This window comes from Falco peregrinus, chromosome 3 (assembly GCF_023634155.1).
Source record: "Falco peregrinus isolate bFalPer1 chromosome 3, bFalPer1.pri, whole genome shotgun sequence".
Lineage (NCBI taxonomy): Eukaryota > Metazoa > Chordata > Aves > Falconiformes > Falconidae > Falco > Falco peregrinus.
The window spans coordinates 106,328,024-106,350,597 of NC_073723.1; the positions used below are offsets into that span (position 1 = coordinate 106,328,024).

The 22,574-nt window shown below is 47.5% G+C and overlaps 1 protein-coding gene across 14 annotated transcripts in view; it reads right to left on the minus strand.

Moving 5' to 3' along the window:
* Window positions 1–22,574, minus strand: part of CAMTA1 (calmodulin binding transcription activator 1) — a 324,941-nt gene that overhangs the window by 265,043 nt on the left and 37,324 nt on the right. The window contains exons 1-2 of one of the 14 annotated variants that reach the window (XM_027787542.2): window positions 17,319–17,404; window positions 15,793–15,947 (exon numbers count right to left, since the gene is read on the minus strand). The exons of the other annotated variants lie outside the window; for them this stretch is intronic. The gene's annotated coding sequence lies outside the window, so the exon portion shown is untranslated. Of the gene's footprint in view, window positions 1–15,792; window positions 15,948–17,318; window positions 17,405–22,574 lie in introns of those variants that run through there. 14 annotated transcript variants of the gene reach the window in all.

Sequence of the window (22,574 nt, forward strand, 5' to 3'; positions counted from 1 at the left end):
AGCTCTGTCTGCCCATCACGGGCTCTCGTGCCGGTTCCGGGGACCCTCCCCAGCCGCCTCTCCCTGGAGGAGCTGGCCGGTGCCCGGGCGGCGGGGAGACCCTCGGTGCAGGGGACACGGGGGTGCTGCGCAGGGAGCCGTGTTCCCAAACACCCGGGGTTGCGTGGCTCTCGCAGCACGAGCGGGGTCTGCCACCAGCAAGGCTTTGCAGAAGAGACTTCACTACAGAAGCTCCCCAATATTTACTCAACCACCTGGGAAACACCAGCCTAGCATCAGCTGTTTCTCTCTAATAACGAATTTTTGCCCTTTCATCAACATTAGTCAGAACAAGCACTGAAAAAAATTCCCATGCGGTGCCAGGAATATAAAAGAAAACATTGACATGACCAGCAATAAGCAAAACTAAGCAGTGTGCTCAGCTGCAAAGCAGCACAAGCTGCTAGCACCCAGTTCTTAGCCCTTCAAAGATCATTCCTAAGGGCAAGGAGGGGGAATAAAGTGTTTAAAAAAAAAAAAAAAAAAAAAAGAGGTTTCCCTGTAAGGCACTAGAAGTCACGCTATGAGCTCCCCTCCTGCAGAGACACTGACAGACAACGATCCTGCAAGGATGCTCTTTCCTTAGAAGCTCAGGGACACTCGTCTTTCCCTCCTCTCCCCAGCTCCTAAACAAGAAAACAAACAAACAAACAAACCCCATCCCAACTTAAAAAGATGATCCAGGCTTCAGGCCAAGCAGATGCGGTGCCTTTGGTCCTGCTTAGAGTGCCAGCACCACAAAGGGAAAAGCCTCACGCTCCGAAAAAATATCTGTAAACACTCCCCCTCCGAGACACCTACGTCTAATTACTCAGAATGAACGAGGAGGAGGAGGAGGAGGAGGAGGAGGAGGAAGAAGAAAAACTCTACTTTTTGCTTTTAATTCTCTGTCCATAAAAGCTATTGCAAGAGAAGCCCCGGCTGGCTGACACTTGTGGAGAGGAAGGGCAACACGTGGCTGCCGCAGCAGGGAGGGAGGGACCTCGAGCGAGGGGAATAGTCTGGCAGCAGCCCCATTTTGGGATGGAAAAAAGGGAAATCCCTTCTGCAGAGAGTGATGTCTGCCCTTCCCCAGAGCCCCCCTTCCCCAGCGGGTGCAGCCCTCCCGAGGGGAGAGCAAAGCCAGTGACAGATGCTGTAGCTGGAGATCCAGAATGGCCACCGGTCTCCTTCATGGTGACATTGTGGAGAAACAAATGGGATTTAAACAATAGGTGTTGTATAAAACATCTGAAAACAAGACAAAGTAGTCATTAAAAATTAATTTTGGAAAATTACAGTCTTGTTAATAGATGCTGTTATGGCTTTGCACGTTCCTTTTCAAGCAGGAGGGAGGAAGGGAATTTAAAACACATTTTGTTGTATTTCATCAAAAACTGAAGAGATGGAGACCAACACCTTCAGAAGCCTGAGCTTCTGCTTTGCACAAATTTGCAACCCGAGAATATTCGCATCTGCAGTTTGCACTTGCCAGGAGGAAAAGCCATGTACTGAGTGATCCTCCCATCTTCCACAAGCTGCCTCTCCATCCCTCCAGCTCACAGTGTTCCAGCGTGGTCCGATGTCACTCCCCGTTACACCTCAGGATTTCTGGGGGGTTGAGGTCCAGCACCGCAGGGTCTCCAGCACCAGCTCCTCCTGGCTCTGCTCCACCAGGAGCTCTCAGCCGGTCTTCCAACACGGTATGGGAGAGACGAGGGAAATCCATTGTGCCTGCCTGAACACCATCAGCAGGCAACAGCTGGAAAAGTTACCCGAAACTTCAGGGAACCCTGGAAGCTCTTTGCACATTTGACAGCAAAAGGCAGCATCCGCTCCCAAGAAGATGGGAAGGTGCCTTCTGGCCTAACGAGGGATGGGATCCCCACTGCAAGGCAAGAAAACTGTAAAGACGCAGGAGGACAATGGAGTGGATCCATGCCTTGCGTGGAGCCAGGCAGGGATCGCTTCTCCCAGTAGTGTCCGCCTGTTGCTCCCATGTTCCCCAGCCTGCAAACCACGGGGCCGGATCCATCCCCCCGTGCCACGTCCAGGCGCCAGGAGCACGGCCCCGTTTGGCAAGGGCAGCGAAAATGAGCCGGTGCCAAACGATGCGACCAGGGGAAGGCAAGTGCCTGCAACCGTGTGCTGAAAAGCCCCACCACCAAACCAATCGTGGGATGCTCCGACGTTGTTTTTGTGCTTTCAACAGAGAGGACTACGCCAAAATACTCAAGGTCAAGAGACCAGCATGGTTCGAGGCAATCTGCGCCTCTTAAAACAGTGACAAATATGTTATTTAATTTTAATGAGCTTTTTTGCATCTCCAATCTAATTACGGCATTATCAAGTACTGCTCCGAACTGCAGGTGGCTTCTCATTACTTGGGGTAAGGCTGTCACAAGCATTTTTCATGAATACTAAAAACCGCTTCATTTCACTACCCGCTCCGAAACTTCCCCAGCCCGGCTCGCCCGCTCCCAGTTAGAGGCTGGTAGGGAAATGATGCCCCAGCCCTGGCCCCCCCAGCCCCCAAACTCCAAAGAAGCAGAAGCATTAACACCACAAGCTTTGAAGACTTCTTAAAAGCCTTGGTTTTTCTGGCAATTGCTCCACTTTTGAGTACGGGTTTTACTGTGGCTAATGGAGAGCAGCACCAGCCCAGCCCCATGGGAAGGAAACCCCCGCGTCCACCAAAATGTGTGATTTGTTCTGTGCGAGATGCTCCTGCCAGGTGAAATCTCCCCCAGAAGGAAATCAAAAACTCTTTTTAAAAAAATCATTATTAAAAGCCAAGAAAGCACTTCAACGTCAAAAGCATTTTGGCAAGATCAAAATACTTCAGTTTTTCCTCTTAAGCTTTGGGAAAAAAAACAGGTTTTTCTCATGGTTTCTGGCCGACTCCTTTGCCCACCTCTACTCATGGGTTAGTTTCCTCCACACGGTTTAAAGCTGCTGGAGTTTGCGCCCAAAGAGCCTCTGCCTGCACTGTTATCCACGCACCATCAAGAAGCAAATGTTTTAATTCCCCCCAAAAAAAACTTTCCCTGAGCAGTTTGGTGAGCACAGGCAACACACAAGTGCTAACAAAGCCCCAGCAGCAACTTCTGCTCTTACCAAGCACGAAGATGTGGGAAGACGTACAGCAACTCCAAACCCCAGCCCTTGGGAGCCGGGGGCAGCCCCTGCGCAGCCACAGGGATGCAAAGACAAGGGGAAGCAAGCCAGAGGATGGAGGACCCCTTCCCCATGAGCTCCCCTTTAGACACACACACACTCCCCCAATTAAAACCTGGATTTGTTGGTGGGTTTTTTTTTTCAAGGGCTTCACAGAAAGCACCATAGGCTGCAGCCCATGGCAGGGAATTACACACCTGCCTGCATATGTGATGCATTCCTACGCTTCCCGGTAACGGAAAACAACATCTTCTGCCTTGGCAATGCCCACAGATGCCATCCTGCCGCTACCCACAGAGCCCAGCATCAATCCCCACATAGGCACCGACAGCACCCAGCACCCTACAGCACAGCCTGCAGCTCCAACACCAGCCAACACACAGCCCAGCTCACCCCCAAAACTGCCTTTTTTTGCCCCAAAACAGCCACAACCGGAGGCAGCCCGCAGGCTTGCCCAAGCGGGAGCACTCACCAACATCGAGGGTGCTGCAGGGGTGCTGGTAGAGGGGCGAGGGGGGCACAGCAGCACCAGGCTCTGCACTGCAGGCACGCTCCACCAAAGTGAGCTCAGCCCCGGGCAGGTGCTGGGCTTGTCCCAGTTCCCCCAGCAGCCTCGTCAGCTCCCAGTGACCACAGCTGGGAGAGGCTGCAGCATCCCAGGTGCTGGGGATGAGCTGGGCAGCAGCAGCTGGGCCACGTCCCATGACCCAGACAGAACAGATATGTGTATACATACCTAGGTAAATGCATATATATATGTAACTTTGCACAGATGATGCATGCTCGGGCTCCCCAGCGCCACGCACGGCTTTGTATCGCAACAGAAAAAGTTAGCACGGGAGGAACCGTCGTTTGGAAACGAGCCTTATCAGTGCCTCTGCTGCAGTAACAGCATGTGCCTGTCTCCCCTGACCTTGCTGCAAACTGCAGCTGCCTTTGAGACGCGCCTGCCCCCCCAACAACTGTAGCCAATTACTGCCGCAGGGTTGTTTAATCACATTTGCCCGGGCGCTGCACGAGCTGCTGCTCCCGCTGCCCCACGGGCCGGGGTGACGGCGAGGGAGCAGTGGGCACGTCCAGCCGGGAGTGGGCAGCCTGCCCAGCCCCTCCAGGGAATCCTGAATTTGGCCTTGGAGAGGGCGCGTTTCCTCACAGAGAGGGAAGTTGCCGGGAAGTCCGGCGGCGGAGGCCAGGAAGACAGGTGTAAGCAGTTGGCGTTTGCTCGGAGGAGCTCGCCGCTCCCCCCAGCCAATTTACTCGGGGAGATCGGGCCCTTCTCCAGATAAGCACCTTGACTTTAAAATAAAGTGCGTGCCAACAGCTGCAGCACCGCGGCTGGAGCAGACAGAGATGTGGCGCTGAATGATAATTAAATACATTTTCATCATCTGTCATTTTTTACTGCAGGTGCCAGTGTAATAAATCTGAGCTCGACTCTTTTGTCAGCTGGCAGTGAACACGTTTTAACACCAAATCCCAGGGGATGAATTCAGAGGCACTTGGCCTTGCACGGGGAAGGAGCTGCCTCCGACATGCCAAGCGGGTAACTTATACCTGATTGCTTTCGTAATACTTCTATTATTTTGGTGATACCTCTGCCTGACACAGCGTTTCAATCCGCTCCCGGGGGGGAAGGCAAACACCTCCAGCGAGGCTCCGCACCGCACCGCAGCCCCCCCTGCTTCCCTGGCACCTGGAGCACCCACCGCTGCTTAGGGGTGGTATTGGGATTTTGGTCAATGAGAAAAAAAAGTCAAGGGAAAAAGGCAGGCAGAATTTGCAAATTAACTTAATGAGAATGACTGCAACTCAGAAAATTCAAACGTGTAAGTTAATATGCTGTAAATGCAACTTGTGAAGCCAGCAGGGTGAAGGAGCAGCTGCTTCCCTGGGGATGGATGCAAACCACTCATGGTTCATCCCATGGAGAACAGCAAGTTCTTCGCTGGGACACCCCGCATGACATCATTTTCTACGGACACCCACCTATGATGCAATGCCAATCTGTAAACATACTGACGCTGCAGACCTCGGTCCAGAATTCCCGGTGGAAATGAGGTAGGGCACATCCAACCCTGCTACGGCTGGGCAGGAGCCAGCAGAGCTGCACTCGGCAGCCACCTTTGCCCCGCAGAAGGGATTTCCCTGAAATGCTGCCCTTCTCACCCGACTTTGAAAAATGAAAAATTTTGGGTCTCTGTCACAAACCAAAGAAATAAGAGAAGCACGGAGAAAAATCTCCCTGAGCCTTTGCTGGGCTCCTCCATTTTAACCTCTTGTTTCACCTGCCTTCAGCTGAGCACATCAATTAAAAATACGGAGCGCTGAAATCGGTGTGAGAGCGCTCACGGGTGAGGAGCCGGCGCTGCGCCAGCTGTAACTCCAGCCCACCTCACCCTCCCTGACAGCGTGGTCGGACACGTCCCAAACGGAACCATCTTATTTTGTTCCAAGTGCCACAGCCTACAGCAACCTGTCATTTCATCTGAGGTCAGAAAAGGATTTCTGCCCCATTACCTTGGCAGTAACAAAAAGCCAGCAAAAAAAGACCTTTCCAAACTTTCCCCCCCAATTCTCTTTAACAAAGAAAACTAAGTAAAGGTGACAAAAGTGGGCACTTGTGTCCATGCAGACTGATGTGGGAAATGAAACCAGCGCAGATGCAGATGCTCCAGCTCCTCGTAACAAAGCCACCCTGATGGGTGATTTGCGATTTTGGGGTCGTGGTTTTTTTTTCCGGAGCACTGAAACCTTAGCTGCAAAAAGTCAAAACCTCAGTGATCCTCCTGATGCATCCCATCGCTAAAGAAATGGGGATTTTCTTTTTTCTGTTATAGGCAAAACCACTGCAGACAAATGGTTTGGTGTATTCTACTGGGACAAAATGCCTGGGTTATTGCTTCCCCCCCACCCCCTTTTGCCAGACTTGGCTAGCACTTTCCACAGATACTAAAAAATAGGCAGCTCATTAGCGTCATTTGGATGGCAGCACAGGGACCCCAAGCCGGGCAGCAGGCAGCCACAGCACCCCTGAGGGAGCAGCTTCTGCAGGGAAGCCATCCACCGGAAAGTTTTAACACTGAAACTGGGATGCTGCAAAGGTAACGACCCTGTGCAAGCCGTGCAAGAGGCAGCAATCAGCTCCCTTTTCACCCCAGGAAGAAAAGCGTGGTAACACGTACCTACGAAATACAGTCAAAACTGGCAATCTCTTGCTCAGGAACTCATAAGAAAAGTTGTGATGCTGAGTTTACGTTATTCTAAACGAAGTACTTCATCTCAATATTCACTCTTGCAAAGAGTAAACTATTTTGTTTTGAAATACATTTATTGTTTTACCAAAAGCTTTCTTCTCTTTGGCTTCCATGGGCAGCCCAGCTGACACACAAACAGGGAACCGATTCGGGCGCTGCAGGGATGCTCCTGCCTCTGAGCTCGGCCCCAGCCCCAGCCCCAGCCCGGGCAGCTACCGCTGGGACAGGGACCACCTGCAAGGAGCTCGGGCTGGCAAGTGCACAGAGCACGAGGGGAGAAGCCAAAACACCGACAGAGAATTGTCCTCCCGGTTTTTGATACCGAGCACAGGGTAACTCAGCGTGCCGATGAGTGGGGCTTGCCAGATGCACCCGGCTATTTATAACACCAGCGCTGACATAATTAGGGCTTGACAACTTACAATGCGAGCCTGGAAATCAGAGCACTTTATTTACTTGGACAAACCTATGTTAATGCAGTTATCTTTATAAGATGGTAGAAATGGCGTTTACGGAGCATTTGTAGCTGCCTCTGAATCCAGAATGGCATCTCCCCCCCGAACAGCACAGGCTGGTCAGAAACGCGCAGTGATAAGCTTCGGCAGAGCTTCAGTCTTCCAGGACTTGCTGGGCTTTTGCCCTGAAAAGATCCCAATCTTTCTACAAGGCAGGTAATGCATCAGAAGGGACGAGCGGCTGCTGGTCCTGCCCTCGCCACCACAGCGGGCACGGGCGGCTGCTTTCACACCCGTGGGGGCTCCTGCCCACGTTCGCTCTGTGCTTCCCCCCCGCCATACGTTTTGAATTTGGCCTGTTACTTGGCCAGCAGCATTTGCATGCTGGAGCTATAAATGCCTTTTTAAAAAAAAAAAACTCTGTTTCAGCATAAATAAATGGACCAAGTAGCTATAGATGAGTGGAAACCCCCTTTTGCATCACAAGAACCTAATCTGACACTAAGAAAACTCCGAAGAGCCGGCTAGCATGCGCACGGCTTCAGCTCTCATTTGCTAGATCAGCAGCGATTATAACGCCATCGGAACACGCATATAATCTCCAAACATAAACCTCCAGAAAAAGCTGTGATTAAACTTGCAGGCAGTAATCATAAACAATTTACAGCACGTTTACAGACCTCTCCCCATTCCCCAGAGCTGGAAACCATCCTGAGCCGGGTTTCTCGCCGCTCTCCCCATCAGATTCCTAAAATCCCATCACCTATACACCAGCTTGCAGACGGTTATCTGCCTCTCCTGACATGCGCATCCTGGCACCGGCTCTAGCTCAGGGGAGGTGAGCACCGGGCATTTGCAAACCAGAACCACCATCCACCCCACCATCTCCTGGGGAGGCAAACCAGGCACTTCCAAACCCTGCTGCCGGCCTGTCGCTTCCTCCAGCACCAGCGGCGCAGCTGCGGGCGCCCCGTGCTCTGCCGCTGCCAAAACCCGCAGCCGCGCCAGTGCAATTCCCACCTAGGAAAGTGCCGCTACTCAAACCATCCCTCGGACAGCTGATAACACCTGGTTCAAACAAAAGCCCATTTTCCTTTCATTATAAACGTTCCTATAAAGATTTGGAATGCCACAGCAAAGCAAGTTAAACATTTACTTTCTATTAAAACAGCTAAATGAGAAGATTAAAACCTGTTTTACGTTTAACAGAAAGGCAAAGGCAAATCAGCACAGGAGCAGCTTAGCAGGTACTTAAAGCCAAGGCGATCCGATGCTGAGAGGTAATCAATTTAAGGAGGGAGGGATTTCTCAAAACTACTGAGAAAGGGGGGAAAAAATAATAATACACGAACATTTCAAAAAAAGCTGTCAATTATCCCTCCCAAAGAACGCCTCCCAAAGCCCTTCTGCTGCCAAGTCTAACAGGCTTGCTTCAGCAGACAGCTCCTGCCCCAGATTTCCCCGTAAAATATTTTCACAGCTTATTAGTCTATTTAGCATGTTGCATGCTTAAGCTCTTTTGTTTATTTTTCATTTGAGATGGCAGGAGGAAAAGATCCTATAGAATACATAAGGGTGTTATCGACTGTGTTTAATGGCAACTGTTTGCAGTAACAGCAGTTAGAGGTCATGGAGGCGATGCAAATGACACAGCTGATTGCTGTAAGAATTTATGCTCTAATTTTCTAACACCCAGATAGATGCTGCTCGGTAACCAAAACCTACCCAAACTCCAGTGGGTTACCGCTAAGGCAAAATTCCTCTGGGAGGCAGAAAGGCTCACTTTACAAAGCCAAAATCCGAGTCTATTTGCAATAACAGGCGGCCAATTTAACACGTGTAGGGATACGAGAACAGCTCGGTTCCACCATGCCAGTAACGAGGCAAAACTGCAACGCTGCTGCTGGGCACTGTCCTTCCCCGGTGTTTATTAGGTAAGTTTTGTGATGATGCACCCCCAGCAACGCAGCGTAACCCAAAGCACCCTCTGCCCAATACAGAATCCAGACACTCAGTGTCCAAAATCTGGCACAGCACCAGCACGTGCAGCGCTACCCACATGGCCAGCAGCGAACCCCACGGGGACTCACACACGGATCCTGGTCCCCAGGTTTAAGGGGGATGGATTCTTAACTATTGACTAGTTGTTTTTAAAAAACCCACAATAATACAGCTCCATCACTTTATCTCACGGCCATTAAAAGAAAGAATCGGAGCATCCATATTCTGTATGACAGAATTAGATTTAATCCCCCCCACGTGTTTTAGAGGTCATCCCAAAGATAAGTCTCTACTCTAGTTACATAATCCTCAGCTTAAAAAGTTTATTTAAAAAAAAATAAAAATGTGACAGGGACTAGAAAGGAGCAGGGCTGGGGGCAGAGCGGAAGCTTGAGGTGGAGGAGAACAGCCTGCAGCTCTCCCTGGGGTGGGGGTTCATTTTCTTTTCAATGATGGTATTTAATTCCCGTTTGAAGCAGCACCCCGGTGGAAGAAAGCAGCGTGTGGGAAACACTATGTAACCGGCCTTGTCAAATAAAAGTATTCTGGCGCAGTGTAAGTATACCAAAGGAATAACCCCTTTCATCTAAAATATTGGAAAGAAAAGTTCCACAGCTAAGAACTAGAGAGGGCTTTCTCTGTTATTTGTCATTAGCCTTTCCGATCAGGCTGAGCGCAACGGTCTAATTTACAAAGTATTTTAGGACAGAACCTGGAGGTTCTATTTGCAACCAAACGGATTTTGCAGCTTCTGCACATTAGATATTCCCTACACAGACAAGAAAGGGGCGCTCCGAGGCTCGCCAGCAAGCAGCCATGCGACCCGTTGGCCATGGAGGATGCTCATGGTGAAGGGTCCCAGGGCCCACCGCAAGTGGGAGGCGGTAACAGACCCGGGACGCTTTGCCGGTTACCGCTGCGGTGCCTGAGCGTGTTGGTTTTCTTGCGGGTGTCACTTGCAGCCCCGACACCTCCACGCGAGAGCCCACCTGCACGGGCAGCAGGGACGTGGGCAGCGCCGCAGCAGCACTGGACCTCTCCCCGCATCCCACCCAGGGGACGAGTCGTGGGCTGTCCTTGCCGAACGACATAGCTTTTGGCTTCCCTATAATCGCCGTTTCCTCAAAACTCGGATCTTCCCTGCAAACTCTGCACATTAAATGCCTTCACAGCACCCTCCTGTGGGGATTCCGCGTCCGTACAGAGACGGGGGCAGCTAGAAATGGGGCGTGCGAAGGAAATCATCCTCATCCTCCTCCTCCTCGGGCTACGGTGGCAGGCACAGGCAGCAGAAGCCACCTTTGCAGGTGGCTCCAAGCGTGCCAGGCTGTCCTGCCGGCACATGCCACGTCCCCGGTCGCTGAGCGCGGCTGGGGTTACGAAGCGATGCCAAATGCACCGCAGCCACCAGGCGAGCAGGGGGTACGGCCAGCAGCACCTCCGCTCAGTATGCATGGCGTGAAACTATCCCACAGGTTTGTCTGTAACTTCCCGATTCACAAAACCAAGTAATGACAGGCAATTAAAAAAAAAAAAAGAAAAAAGAAAAAAAAGGTTAAAGCAGATCTTCCCCATAGTAACCACCAACAAATGAAAACATCACCTCGACTCTTTCCCCAAGGTTTGCAGTTGCGACCCAAACAGGGTATGGTAATGTTTAAAAACCTGCTCTCAAATCTAGAGAAATCTCCATTTAGCAGGATGTTATTTTGGAATCACTTAAGCCGTAATAATTCTGTTTTCGTGGTGATGCTGCATTTTAATTCAGATACTTGAAAGCGTTTTTATCATCAGCTACAGCGGTTTTATGCAACGCTTTGCCATCGCGCTGAAAACCAGACAGTTCACTAATTTCTAAGAGGAGCAAGACTTGAGTTTATAATTGTTAGGTTAATAAACATTCAAGTTTTGAAAAAAAAGTTCATCTGTTACTTACACTGTTGATTTACAGCGTTCAGACATACAGAAATCACACAGACATCATACACCTTCTCACTTTTTGCAAGAATGCTGTAAAATTAAGAGCTGAATAAATCTTGAATCTGAACTATTGATTATCCTTTAGGTTATGTTGTAATTTAACGTGCCTCACAAGACTTGCAGAGCGCACAGAGATCAATTCACTTGTGCAACGTGCAATGAGAGCATTTATATGGCATTATTCACTTCCGAAGTATCTCACACCAAATTAATTAATCTTAATACACGATGCTTCTGCAGGAACAGTTTTTTGCTTCCCAAATCAATAGCATTTAAAAAAAAAAAAACAACAAACAAATTAATATTAGGTGAAACACACAGACAACTACCTGATACTGTAGATGCTTTGAAATGAGGCAGTAGTGACCGCAGGAGGGATGCTATTCCCTCGTTTACTTTTTCCTCCACCTAACAAGGCAAGTTCTTTCCACACACTTATTACTTGGTAATGACTGCTTTCACTCGTGAGAGGAATCGCACACTGCTACCCGTCGCTGGAGCACACAAATATTCTGTCAGGAAAAAAAACGTTCACTTATGAAGAGCAAAACTACAAATGCAGCCAGTGCCCGTTTGCCATGGTTGAGGCGGCAGAGGATGGCGGGTTCCAGGAGCACCGAGGTGGCACATCACCCGTGCAGCCACAGGGCATGCAAAGGGAAAACATGGCACAAAATCTGTGAGTCAGGCACGCTGCGGGCAGGCACCTGGCGTGTGGCGTGGTAGCACTGCTGCCCACACGCCTGTGCTGTACGCCCAGCGGCTCAGGTCCTGGCGCAGTGAAAGTTTCCAGACAGGACCACAACCTGCGTCAGTGTAGATGGATGTGTCAGTGTGGATGGACACACATCTAGAGAGTGGCAAAGAAATACAAGTGTGTGGTGGGTTTCCAGTTATGATTTAAAAAATACTTGTATTTGGTGAGTTTTCAGTTATGGTTTTAAGTTTTCAACCTAGAAGCCTTGGAAAAAACCTGTACTTGGAACCATTCATCTCCCTCAGTTATCCCTAAACAGAATAATAATTGAACAAGCTGTATTAGATGCATTTTGCATTGCCAACCACTGAAATACTGCGAGGATGCGATATACTCCAGATTGATTTCAACACGTAGAATCAATTGGAAATGAGCTACTGGAGATGAGCATCTAGTTTGGAAAATTCACGTGCAAAACTGCAATTAAAAATTGCCTTTCCATGGCTGAAAAGTCTTTTCAGATTATCATACTGGACAGTAACTAAACCCACCTCTTGATAGTTAAAAATTCACTGCCATCATGAACTATGGGAAAGCGAGAGCTGCTCAGTGCATCACCTCTAGCTTGCTACCACCACATTCCAGCATTACCAAGATCTACGGCTGCTCTTCCAAGGCAAAGAAAGGCTGAGGACAATGGCAAGCGCGTGTGTGGAGGTGAGGGGGGAAATCCATCCAGCAGAACCCAGAAAGGCAGAGCGAGCAGACGTGGCAGCACTGAGCAGGCAGGCACTGCAGCAAGACAAACCAAGACCATGATTTTGTTGTTACTGTGCCACAATGTGTGTGTCCAGAAGGCTGGTACCAGGTAGGAGCCTCTCATCGTTAACAGATGTAAGACATTACTCATTATTACTAGCGTTGGAGAGTACAGCATCCTCCGGGGAGTAGCAGCAGTATTTTCTGGATGAGAACACTCCATTTCTGCCTTAAAGAACATCAATTCTTCCGCCACTACCCAGCCTTGCTTAATGGATAGCAGAGCTATTCCCAGCTACAAAGAAAGCATGTCCTAAATAAATGGAGAAGAGAAAGGCAAATAAAACGTTTGATAATAAAGTCTTGCAAGCCGCAGTCTCTTACAGGAGGGAAATAACCTCAACAGCTGGAAGGACAGCTTTCCTCCCATCAAGGTCAGATCTTCCAAAGGAAGGGAGGCCACCAGGTAGCACGCAGCTTGGCCCCAACCCAGCCGGTATCTCAGAGTACTGCTCCCCATCTGCTTCCTTCTACACATCTCCAAGGAGAGGAGCGGATGCCCAAGCACGAACCCTTGTTAGAAGCTCACGTGTTGATCCAACTACTGAATTGGTAATTTCATAGCCTCTCCTCAGCCCACCGCCCTGCTAAGGCACGAGGACCGAGGAAGGTGGGAAGTTAACAGAGTGGCTCAGGTGAAGCAGTAGTAGAGCTTCTCATCAGGCATTTACATTCGAGTGCCGCAGCACCTTCCCCTTCCAGGTCCCTCACAAAGAATGGAGAAAGGCAAGTTTTAGTATTTGTTTTGTATGTTCATCACAACAGGAACATAAGCCAGATCTAGACTAGGTCCAAGTAATAATTACTGTAATTAGCGCTTCATTCATATAATTACCAGCAGACCCCATAACATTTTACAATGGAGGTAATTACCCATATTTTACAGCTGAGGAAACAGATACAGTGCAGGTGAATAACTTAAAAGAAATCATGTAAATCTGTGGCACAGCCAGAGACTGCAATTATCCTTATTCCCAGCCAAGGCTCTCCCCAATAATCCATGCTGTATTCACTTCTGTCTTGTGGGAAGGAATCCAGAGAAAATAAACACAAACGGGAATTTCCAATATCTAGGAGAGCTGAAAAGCAGACAAGTCAAACCTGAAGGAGAAATAAAAACACATTTTTATCACCGAACATTTTCTCACCTGAGCTCTGCAGCTAAGAGTGAAGGAAAGACAGAGGACCCTAAGCTCCAGCACGGACAGAAAGCCAAATGCGGGGTTTTGACTGCTACAGGAGTTCTACTGCTGTAAGCAGAGTAAAAGCAGAAGCACAAGACTGAGTGGGGGAAAGCTGCCCAGCTGCATCGCCTCACCCCTTCAGCACCCACAGACCTCCGCACCTTTTGAGAACGTAAAGATTACAGCAACAGCAGTAACTAAATTATTGAAGGGCTTTGCAAACAATATATGCAGAGAACAGCAAGCGGGGCGAGAAGCCTGGGAAACTGACCCCAACCCCCGGGGAGAAGGTCCCCAAGAAGTCAACAGCCAGGGCACCAGCTCTCCCACCGGTGGCTGGGCACCACTGCCGCGAGGCTGGCACGGCACACCAGCCTTCCTCCAAAAAGCGACCATTCCCCTTCCCTTCCAGGCACGAGGGCAACGGGATTCTCACCCCGAAGCTGCCAGCCCTCCACCGCAGGAGCAGGGCATGGCTGCCCACTTGTTACGAGCACTGGGTACCGACAGGTTCTGTACAGAAATCTGCGTTTCCTCAGGTGCAAAACTGGGCGGGGGGCAGAGGTGTAGAGTCTGTCCTGGATGCTTTTTCATCCTGCATGTTTGGATGAGTTTCATTACTAACAGGACAAGAAAGCCACTGTTTGCTTGTGTTGACCAATACATCTGTTTTTCAGAGTAGTCCAGACTGAAGTGAGCCATTTGTCTGTTGCCTATGTGTATTTTATTACATGAACAGCACATACAGATGACTGATACCCAGGTGTGTCTATTAGGTTGAATAAAGCAGATTCGGTTAATCTGACCCCAGCTGCATTACCTGAACAGCAGGACGACATGCAATGTTCTAAATCTAGTAAATGTGCCAAGTATTTCATTTCAGCCATTTAGCCTTATGTTAAGGTTAGTATATAAAAGTATCCAGCAGTACAAGATGTTGCATAAATATCAAAATTAAGACTTGTTTCAGGAGTGGATGTTATCAATATTCTGGCTTTGAATAACAGAAAAACCTTGTAGGCAGGAACAAATCTCTCAATAGAGCATTCTCTTAATATTTAAATAGACAAATGTTTTGCTTTGCCAACATTTTGCAGCATTGTGTAGTTCTTTGATTAAGCGTTTGAAGAAAACATGTATTTTCGCTCCTGTTCAGTAAAAAACAAGCTCAGTAAAATGAATTCAGTTCCATCACCTCCTGCCATAAAACAGACAACTGTTGCTGATGTTCCCTACTGTCACCCAGTAACCCTACAGCAGAAACCCAAAGACAAACTTTAAGCTGGTGTAAATGGTAATGCCACTGCCGTGTTAGTGAAGCAGCTTTTCTTACTAGCATTTACTGTTGTTTAAACTGAGACCAATTCCAACCCTCCCTTTCCAAGGGCTCTACCTCCTCCTTCCCCAGCAGGTCTAGCATCCTGGAAGCCTGTGCAATAGCTAATCAGGCGTAATCCATATTCATTATGCTGATTTCTGCGAATAACCCGATTTCTGTGAATAACCATCTGTGCCTAACAGAATACTTGGAAAGATCATGAAGAAGAAAGCATGCACTATCCTGTGTCACCCAAACACCTTGCGAGATATACCCAACTACTCCCATCGCTAAGAACGCTTACCTTATGAAAAGAAGACTGGATGGACATGACAAAATATCTCCTGAAACAAGAAATTCTAGCCATCTTTTAACCTCATGTGTTTTTATATTGACTCCAATTCCCAACACCAGACATTTTTATTCCATCGCTTATTTTTTTTTCCCTTTGCAATTTGTTCTACCAGGAGGCAGCTGAAAGCCAGCCCTCTGCACAGAGAGAGATTCCCTTTCGTTTCCAGATGTCTAAATAAAGGTTTTTTAAAAATTGCTTTCCTAGAAAGTCAAGGCATTCACGTCTAACTGCTGCTGATATAAAATGTGTTACAAGGAGGAGAAAAATAGTCTTCAAGGAGTTTTCTTGAGCAAAAATAAATATTTTTTCCACTGAGTTTTAAAAACCCTGTTCCAAAAGAAATAGCTCGAGATGATTTTGGAGGATCATACTTCTCAGGCTGACAGGCAGCATTAAAACCAGGGTAAAAGCCAAATCCCAGCTATCCAAAGCACATTCGATGTAGGAGCTAGAGCCTTGTATACCAGAATCGATGACTCTCAGCCTAAAAAAAACCCTAAAATCTGGAACAGGAGGGGAAAAGGAAAAAACCACCTGAACGCTTCAAATGCCAGTGCAGGCTGCGATGTCCAGCTTGGCTCCTAACCACGGGGTCAAAGAGAAACACGTACATCAACACGGAGGAGATACTGGGCAGCAGAACATGGTGCATACTGGTTGTAACTGCCACGTTACTTTAACAGGTGACTCTGCAAACACAATGAAGGGCAGTTTGAAAACAGAGATCTTGCTGGTTAAGCACAAAGATTAGTGCCAGAACTACCGTTTTCTCAACCACAGATGCTAATTAAAAATAGGAGATGCTTCCTGAAAGAGACTCGGGTGACGATGGTGTGCCCCCACCACTCAGGGGCAAAACCCTCCGAGCCCTGCAGAGGGCTGGCAGGTAAATGAGGTGGCTGAGACCCCACGGCTCAGCAGCAGCCCCGGACCATCAGCAGGAGGGTCTTCAGATGGGCTTCAGCCTCCTCCAAAAGAGGTCGGACACAGGCAGCGGCCAGACGAGGTCAGCAGAGCCGACTCGGAACATGTGAACAGCTCACTACCATTTTAATCTGCAGGTCTAATGAACAGTGTGAAGTTTTATAAGCATCAACAAGGCTCAGGGAAGACCTAAATCCATTTCAGCGCTCATTTAGCAGCTTCATCAGTGTGCAATTAAAACTTCAGCATTAAATGTTAGAGAATAAAATAATGAGGCACTTAAAAAATAATCTGTACTTCAGTGGGCCGTGCTCAGTAGATTTCATATGATCATTTACAAGATAAAAACAGAATCTGGCCAAAACCTGTCTTATACACCAGTACCCTTTCAATGGAAAAATGCAAAGAAAGAGCTGCTAAACTTTGGAAGCTTTACTATCCCACGTACACTCGACACTGCTTCTTTAAGCACATCTGTGCTTAAAGCACATCTCAAAGCACTGATAACTTTCCTCTTGGCTTCAGTGATAATGTAAAAATAAATGTAAATTGAGTTTCAGTCGAGATTTTCATTTTGGTCTAAAGCCTAATCTTATTAAAATAGCTATCAGTTTTAAGCTGATGGTTAGGAAAAGTTATCTTCAGGACAAGGAACAAAATTTTAACAATAAAGAGCATTTCTTATTCATAAGAGTATCTTAAATGCTCCCATGATTACTCTGAGCTATGTGACTGAGTGGGAAGGGGGACAGGACCCAGCATATGTTTTAGTGACCAAAAGAACTGTAGAGAAATGCAAATTAAAACCAAAGATGTACAGAAATATCAAAATAAATTAGAGTAAGTACTGGGAGAACACAGGTCAAAAAAAGTAATGTGCTATACAGGAAACATACACACAGTTAAACTTAAAAGAAGCAAAAACCAATGAAAGTTATATACTTTATTTTTTTTAACAACTGAAATATTTTTTATTTAAGAAAAGCCAACATTACATCTCTTCATAGGGGGAAAAAAAAAAAAAAAAAAAAAGACATTTGGGGAGGTCAAAGAACGCTACAGTTTAAAATGATGAAATGTTACAGCTTGCACACCAAAATTAAAAATGACATGAAATTAAAAAATGAAATGGTTACCAAAGTAATGCAGGTCAAGGGATCAAAGGTGAAGGGTCACACATTATTAAAAAGAAATCCAAAAGGGCGTCTGCATCAAGATCTCTGCAAAACAAAGGAGCTTCAGTGAGTAAAACTCGTACCTTCCGCGGAATCCCATCAAAGCTCTCGCAATTCCCCGCTCGGAGCAGCGCCCTCCGGCCGTCCTGCTCCCACCCGGGATGCTGCTGGCCCTCCTGCGCCGCCACCACCCTGCCGACCAACCTCAGCTCCAACCTCTACCAGCTCTTTTTAATATTTTTTTTTTTTCCTTAAACCTCCCTGTAGAATGGCTTCTACAAGCCTTTCCATTTCCATACTGGTGCACTGGCTTCTTACTATAGAAAAGGTGTTTTCGGAGCTCGGGAGAGACAGCAGCGCGGCTGGGGTGCTGGAGCCGGGATGCAGAAAGCACGCAGCCCCGCTGCCGCCCGACAGCCCCCTTCCCTACGGAGGCGGCCGCTTCGGTGAGAACACAGACGCTGTCAGTACAACTTCCAGGTCGCCTGTTTCCAAAGTATTACACACCCTTTTGCAAGAGTTTGCTTTAGTCGTCGTAACTGTGGAAATACAGTGATTATTGACACACACGCACACTGAACTCCTAACATCATATCATATTGGTTGAACGCTACAATAAAAAAGTAATTCAAATGTGGTTACCAAGACAAAGGCCTCTCCTCCTGGAATTTCAATTACATAGAAGCTATAAAACAACCTTTGGTACCCATTTCCAAGCAAGATGCAGTCAATTATCTATACTAAATTTATGCAGAGAGCGTAATATTTACATCAGATAACTTTAGGAGAAAGACAACCACCAAGGGCATTACATCCCTTTTTGTTTCAGCATCTCCCCCAGCCCTGGCAAGGCGTGACATTTCGGGAGCCTTTCAGCACGACTGGCATAGCTTCATGACTCAAGCCAAGAAACCAACCCACCCCACGAAACTGTGTCTTTGCAAGGCCAAGAAGCCACCAATGACAGAAAATCACCATCTTCAAAGCTGAGGTGTAGTTCAAATTTGCCTCTGGATTCTTCCAGAAACACATCCTTCTGCATCGCTCCCGCTTTACGCGCATGGCAGGCGAGAGGCCCCCGGCCCAAGCGGGCAGGTCTGTACCTTTAACACCCGCCAGCAGCACTCTCTGGCAAACTCTCCTGCTAAAGTTACTGTCACACACTGGAATTCAAACTTAAGTTCTTGCCATTGCTTCCAACATTTACCCATCCCAATTTTTGCGTACACTTTTCCACTGTTACCTCACCCGTGTGCTGAGGCTGGGTCCTTGAATCAATTTGCCCCACGGATCTGCGGAACGGGCTCATCCTGGAGGAAAGCGGTTTGGAAACCAAGTGACTTTGAAATAATTTGACAACAAAGGCAGAGATTTGCAGTGACTCAGCAGCTAATTAAGTCCAGAAGGTATTATCATGAATCATATGCTCAGGAAGACCCCGTACCTCAGGAATTCCTCAAAGGAGGGAGATGGGGAATGAACACGGTCACCCTGTGGGCAGCTGCGGCAGTGGGGCAGGGGCTGCTGGCACAGGCAGCTCCGGTGCGGCTCCCGCAGCCCCCAACACCAGTCAGGCTCCCTCCCGACTTCTCAGGTAAGACAAAGTTTGCATAAAGATGAGTTTTAAAGAACTCCAAGACCATTTTGCGCCCGGGATGGCAGCCGACTCCAGTCATGCGGGGCAGACCCGCAATGCCCAACACTCCACCAGCACTTTGCTAACTCCACTCTCCTGCCTACGGGGCAGCAAACAGCCCCCGGCTCCTCTGCTGATCACCCACCACCATGCTCATCAACAACTGGGTACAGACCTTAATTCCAAGGGAACGAACACAGAGACTTTGTTTTCTATTTTTTTTTAAATTATTATTTATTTTTTTATTTCTCCTCCACTGCAACAGATTCCTGCCCTCCCCGCCCCCCGGTACACTTTGTTCCCCCCAGTGATCACTCCTTATGCAGAAAAACCACCAGTTTCACTGTTGGTCCTTTACCTTCAGTTCTACCCCTGCATAAAATCTCTGCTTTTATTGGCACTAATTTTTCCTTCATATCTAGTTTTAATTTTTCATCTAAATCCCCTGATTTTTCTTTTCAAAATGAAACAGCCACGCTCAGAAGTAGCGAACATGAGACCAAGACGACAGGATTTCAATCACTTACAAAATATAATATCCTCAAGTTTCCATTCATTTGACAAGTGAACCAATTCATTCGTGTTTATATATGCCAGTCCCTGGCAGAGAGACACTTACAATTGACTTTGTAAATTGACTTTGGTGTAACATTTTCCTTGTCAAATGCAATACAAAGTACAACTCGCCTAACACACCGCTGAGTATTCCACTCCGTGCTGGGCAAGCCAGAGACCCAAATACGTGATGCAGCAGTACCTACCACTACCGTTGGTATTCCTATAGATAAAACAGCTAAATGATAATTAAATTTACGGACTCTGCTGATTCTCATGTTTGAAAAAGGGCTTACATAACTGGTAACTCCAACTTTTTATTCCCCCTATACATCCTCTTTTGTAACTATACTTCAGAGTATTCATGTACCATTAAAAGGATGAGCCGCAACAGCTGATGCAGGTTAGGAAAAGCACAGCAGATTTATCAATTGGAGGAAATAATATTCCACCTTATTTCCCTGTGTTCCTAGAGCAATCTACGATACCCTTTTTTTTTTTTTTTTTTTTGGGGGTGGGGGGGTGGGAGTGGGTGTATTAAACATACAGTAGGCAAAGGATCAGAGTCCGTTTCTACAGAGAGTACACGCCTGGACATGCTTTTGCTGCTGCCGAACTATGGCTGCCTACACGACAGACTTTCAGCAGAGGAACCTGGGGCGCCTGCCACGGCACAAACCAGACCGTCCCCTCTGAAAGGGCAGCTCAGGTTTGCTGGGAGGTTTTGCCCTCACACCCCAGACCTGGTCCTGCCTCCCCATTGCTTGGAGCAGCACACAAAACCAGTATCTCCATCCCCTGAACGCCACCAGCACAGGCAGCTGCGTCTCTGCAGACAGGAGCAGGAGGGCACTCGCTGTGAAGCCTGGATGCATGGCACGGCTGCAGGAGCACTCAAAGCAAACTGGACCAATTCCACTCCAAGCTAATTACTAGAAAGCCTTAAAACTTGTAAAAATATTCAGAGGCATTTTCATAGGTTACTGATGTCAAAAAGTCAGCGAGCTAAATACCATCAGCATCTTATACTTTGTGTATAATATGCTAAACTAATTATGAAGAAATTTTTTTCTTTAGCTATAATTAAGTCTAAAAAAAAGTTAATTTAATTAATTCAATTTAGTTTGCTTGGGGAAAAAAAAAATAACAGGAGGGCAGGATGTTATCCAAAAGAGTGTATTTCATCTGTTTGCTATGCTTTACAGGATTCAGTCTGGTCCCAGGACTCCAACACATTAACTGCACAGAAGTGCAAAATCAGCCATTTTTAAAGACTTATTATTATACAATTACAACATGGGTCCTAACATTAACAAAAGGGAAGGAAAAAAGTTAAGATTTTCCGAAGAGGAAGATGAGGAATCTCTATTCAGCACAAACAGCAGAGCAGGTATTACTGTTTTTCTTGAAAACTGGCAGGAGCAGTAACCTTTCAATTCTGCTAAATCACCGAGCCTGCTCACAACATTTACTAATTATGTAAACATAACTGAGAAACCGCAAAAGCAAAGCCAGTAGCAGATTTTCTGCTTTGTACATTAAGCAAAGTGCAGAATTTCATTAATTTCACAAAATAAACCCATAATGAAGTGCTTCTGTTCAAGAGAAATTTCCATCTCGTTCACTGATCAGTCTTAAATCCTAATCACACGCAGCGAGAGAAGCCACCCACATGTGCTAGACTGCACCAGTCAGGTGTACAAACAGCTTACTCCCCACTCGGCTCCACTCAGGGTGGAAATGTTAGTATTTCCTTTTGATCTCACTTTCTGAGCTTTTTCTTCTCCTCTGCAGAATGTGGGTTTTCTGACATTTCTGTTGGCCAAGGGGATGGACACGCTTTGGTAAGTGCCGTACCAATGGCTGGTAGAACATCCAACCAGTGACAAACTCTGCTGCCTTCCCCAGCTACAACACCTAGCAGAAGACCACCACCACCACTGAAACAAGGGGTGTGAATCCACACCGATGTTCTTGATTTTATAGATGCTCTGGCTCTTCCAGGCACTTTAAAGACATTTAGGATCGATCATCAAGTCCAACCATTAACCTAGTACTGCCAAGGCCACCGCTAACCCATGTCCCTAGGTGTGCCACATCTACACCTCTTTTACATACCTCCTACATAGGAAGCATGCACAAGCCAGGCTGCGACCGCTTCCCCACCACTCCTCCAGCCAAGGATCATCAGGCAGAACAGAAAGCAAGAAAACGTCTAATAATAGCGTTTGCCAATACCACCGTTGTATTTTATACTCCGTGACCACACAGGCAGCAGGCAATTAGTCAAAATTAAATATTCTCATTGCTCTTAAGAGATCACAGAGCCGATGCAGGCTGCGAGGACGCTCTGTAAGTGCTCCATCAGCGCAGAGCTCCTGCAACAACAGCCAGCCTCTGCCTTTGGGGAACTCCGTGCTTCAGCAAAACACACCTGAGTTAACTTGAGCTTAATGAAACAAAAACACTGAGTAACTTTACAGTCCTCAGGAAACTGTAATGAGCACTGCTGCTTTCTGCATATTGCAGAGGGGATGCTGTGACCGGGACAGATGCCCCTTGCTCGCTCTGACTGTGGTGATGAGAAAAGCCGATCCCGTACACTCGCCCAACCCCTTGAATGTGTAACACATTAAGCTACTTCAGTAAATAACGTATGAACTGGTACAGAAATGTTGCAAAGCGTTACAATAAACTCTACCGTCCAGGGCATCCTTAAAACAAATAGGTGTTTTAAGTTTTCAGACATAAGAGCTAATACTAAAAGGCACTTAAAAGCATTAAATAATAATAAAAAAAGTAGTATGTGGTACTGCTACCCAGAGTTGTACTTTGATGAACAAACTTGTCACAAGAGAAGCCGTCCCCCTTACGGGCTGCCTGATGTGTCTCTGCCAGGAGGCTGAGGGGGAACTGGAGGCAGCAGGCAGCAGAGGACACATCGCTTTCACCCACTCCTTGCTGGCATTTCATAGCACAAAAGCCAGCGCAAACACTCGAGACTCACTTCCCAAATCAGTCTGAGT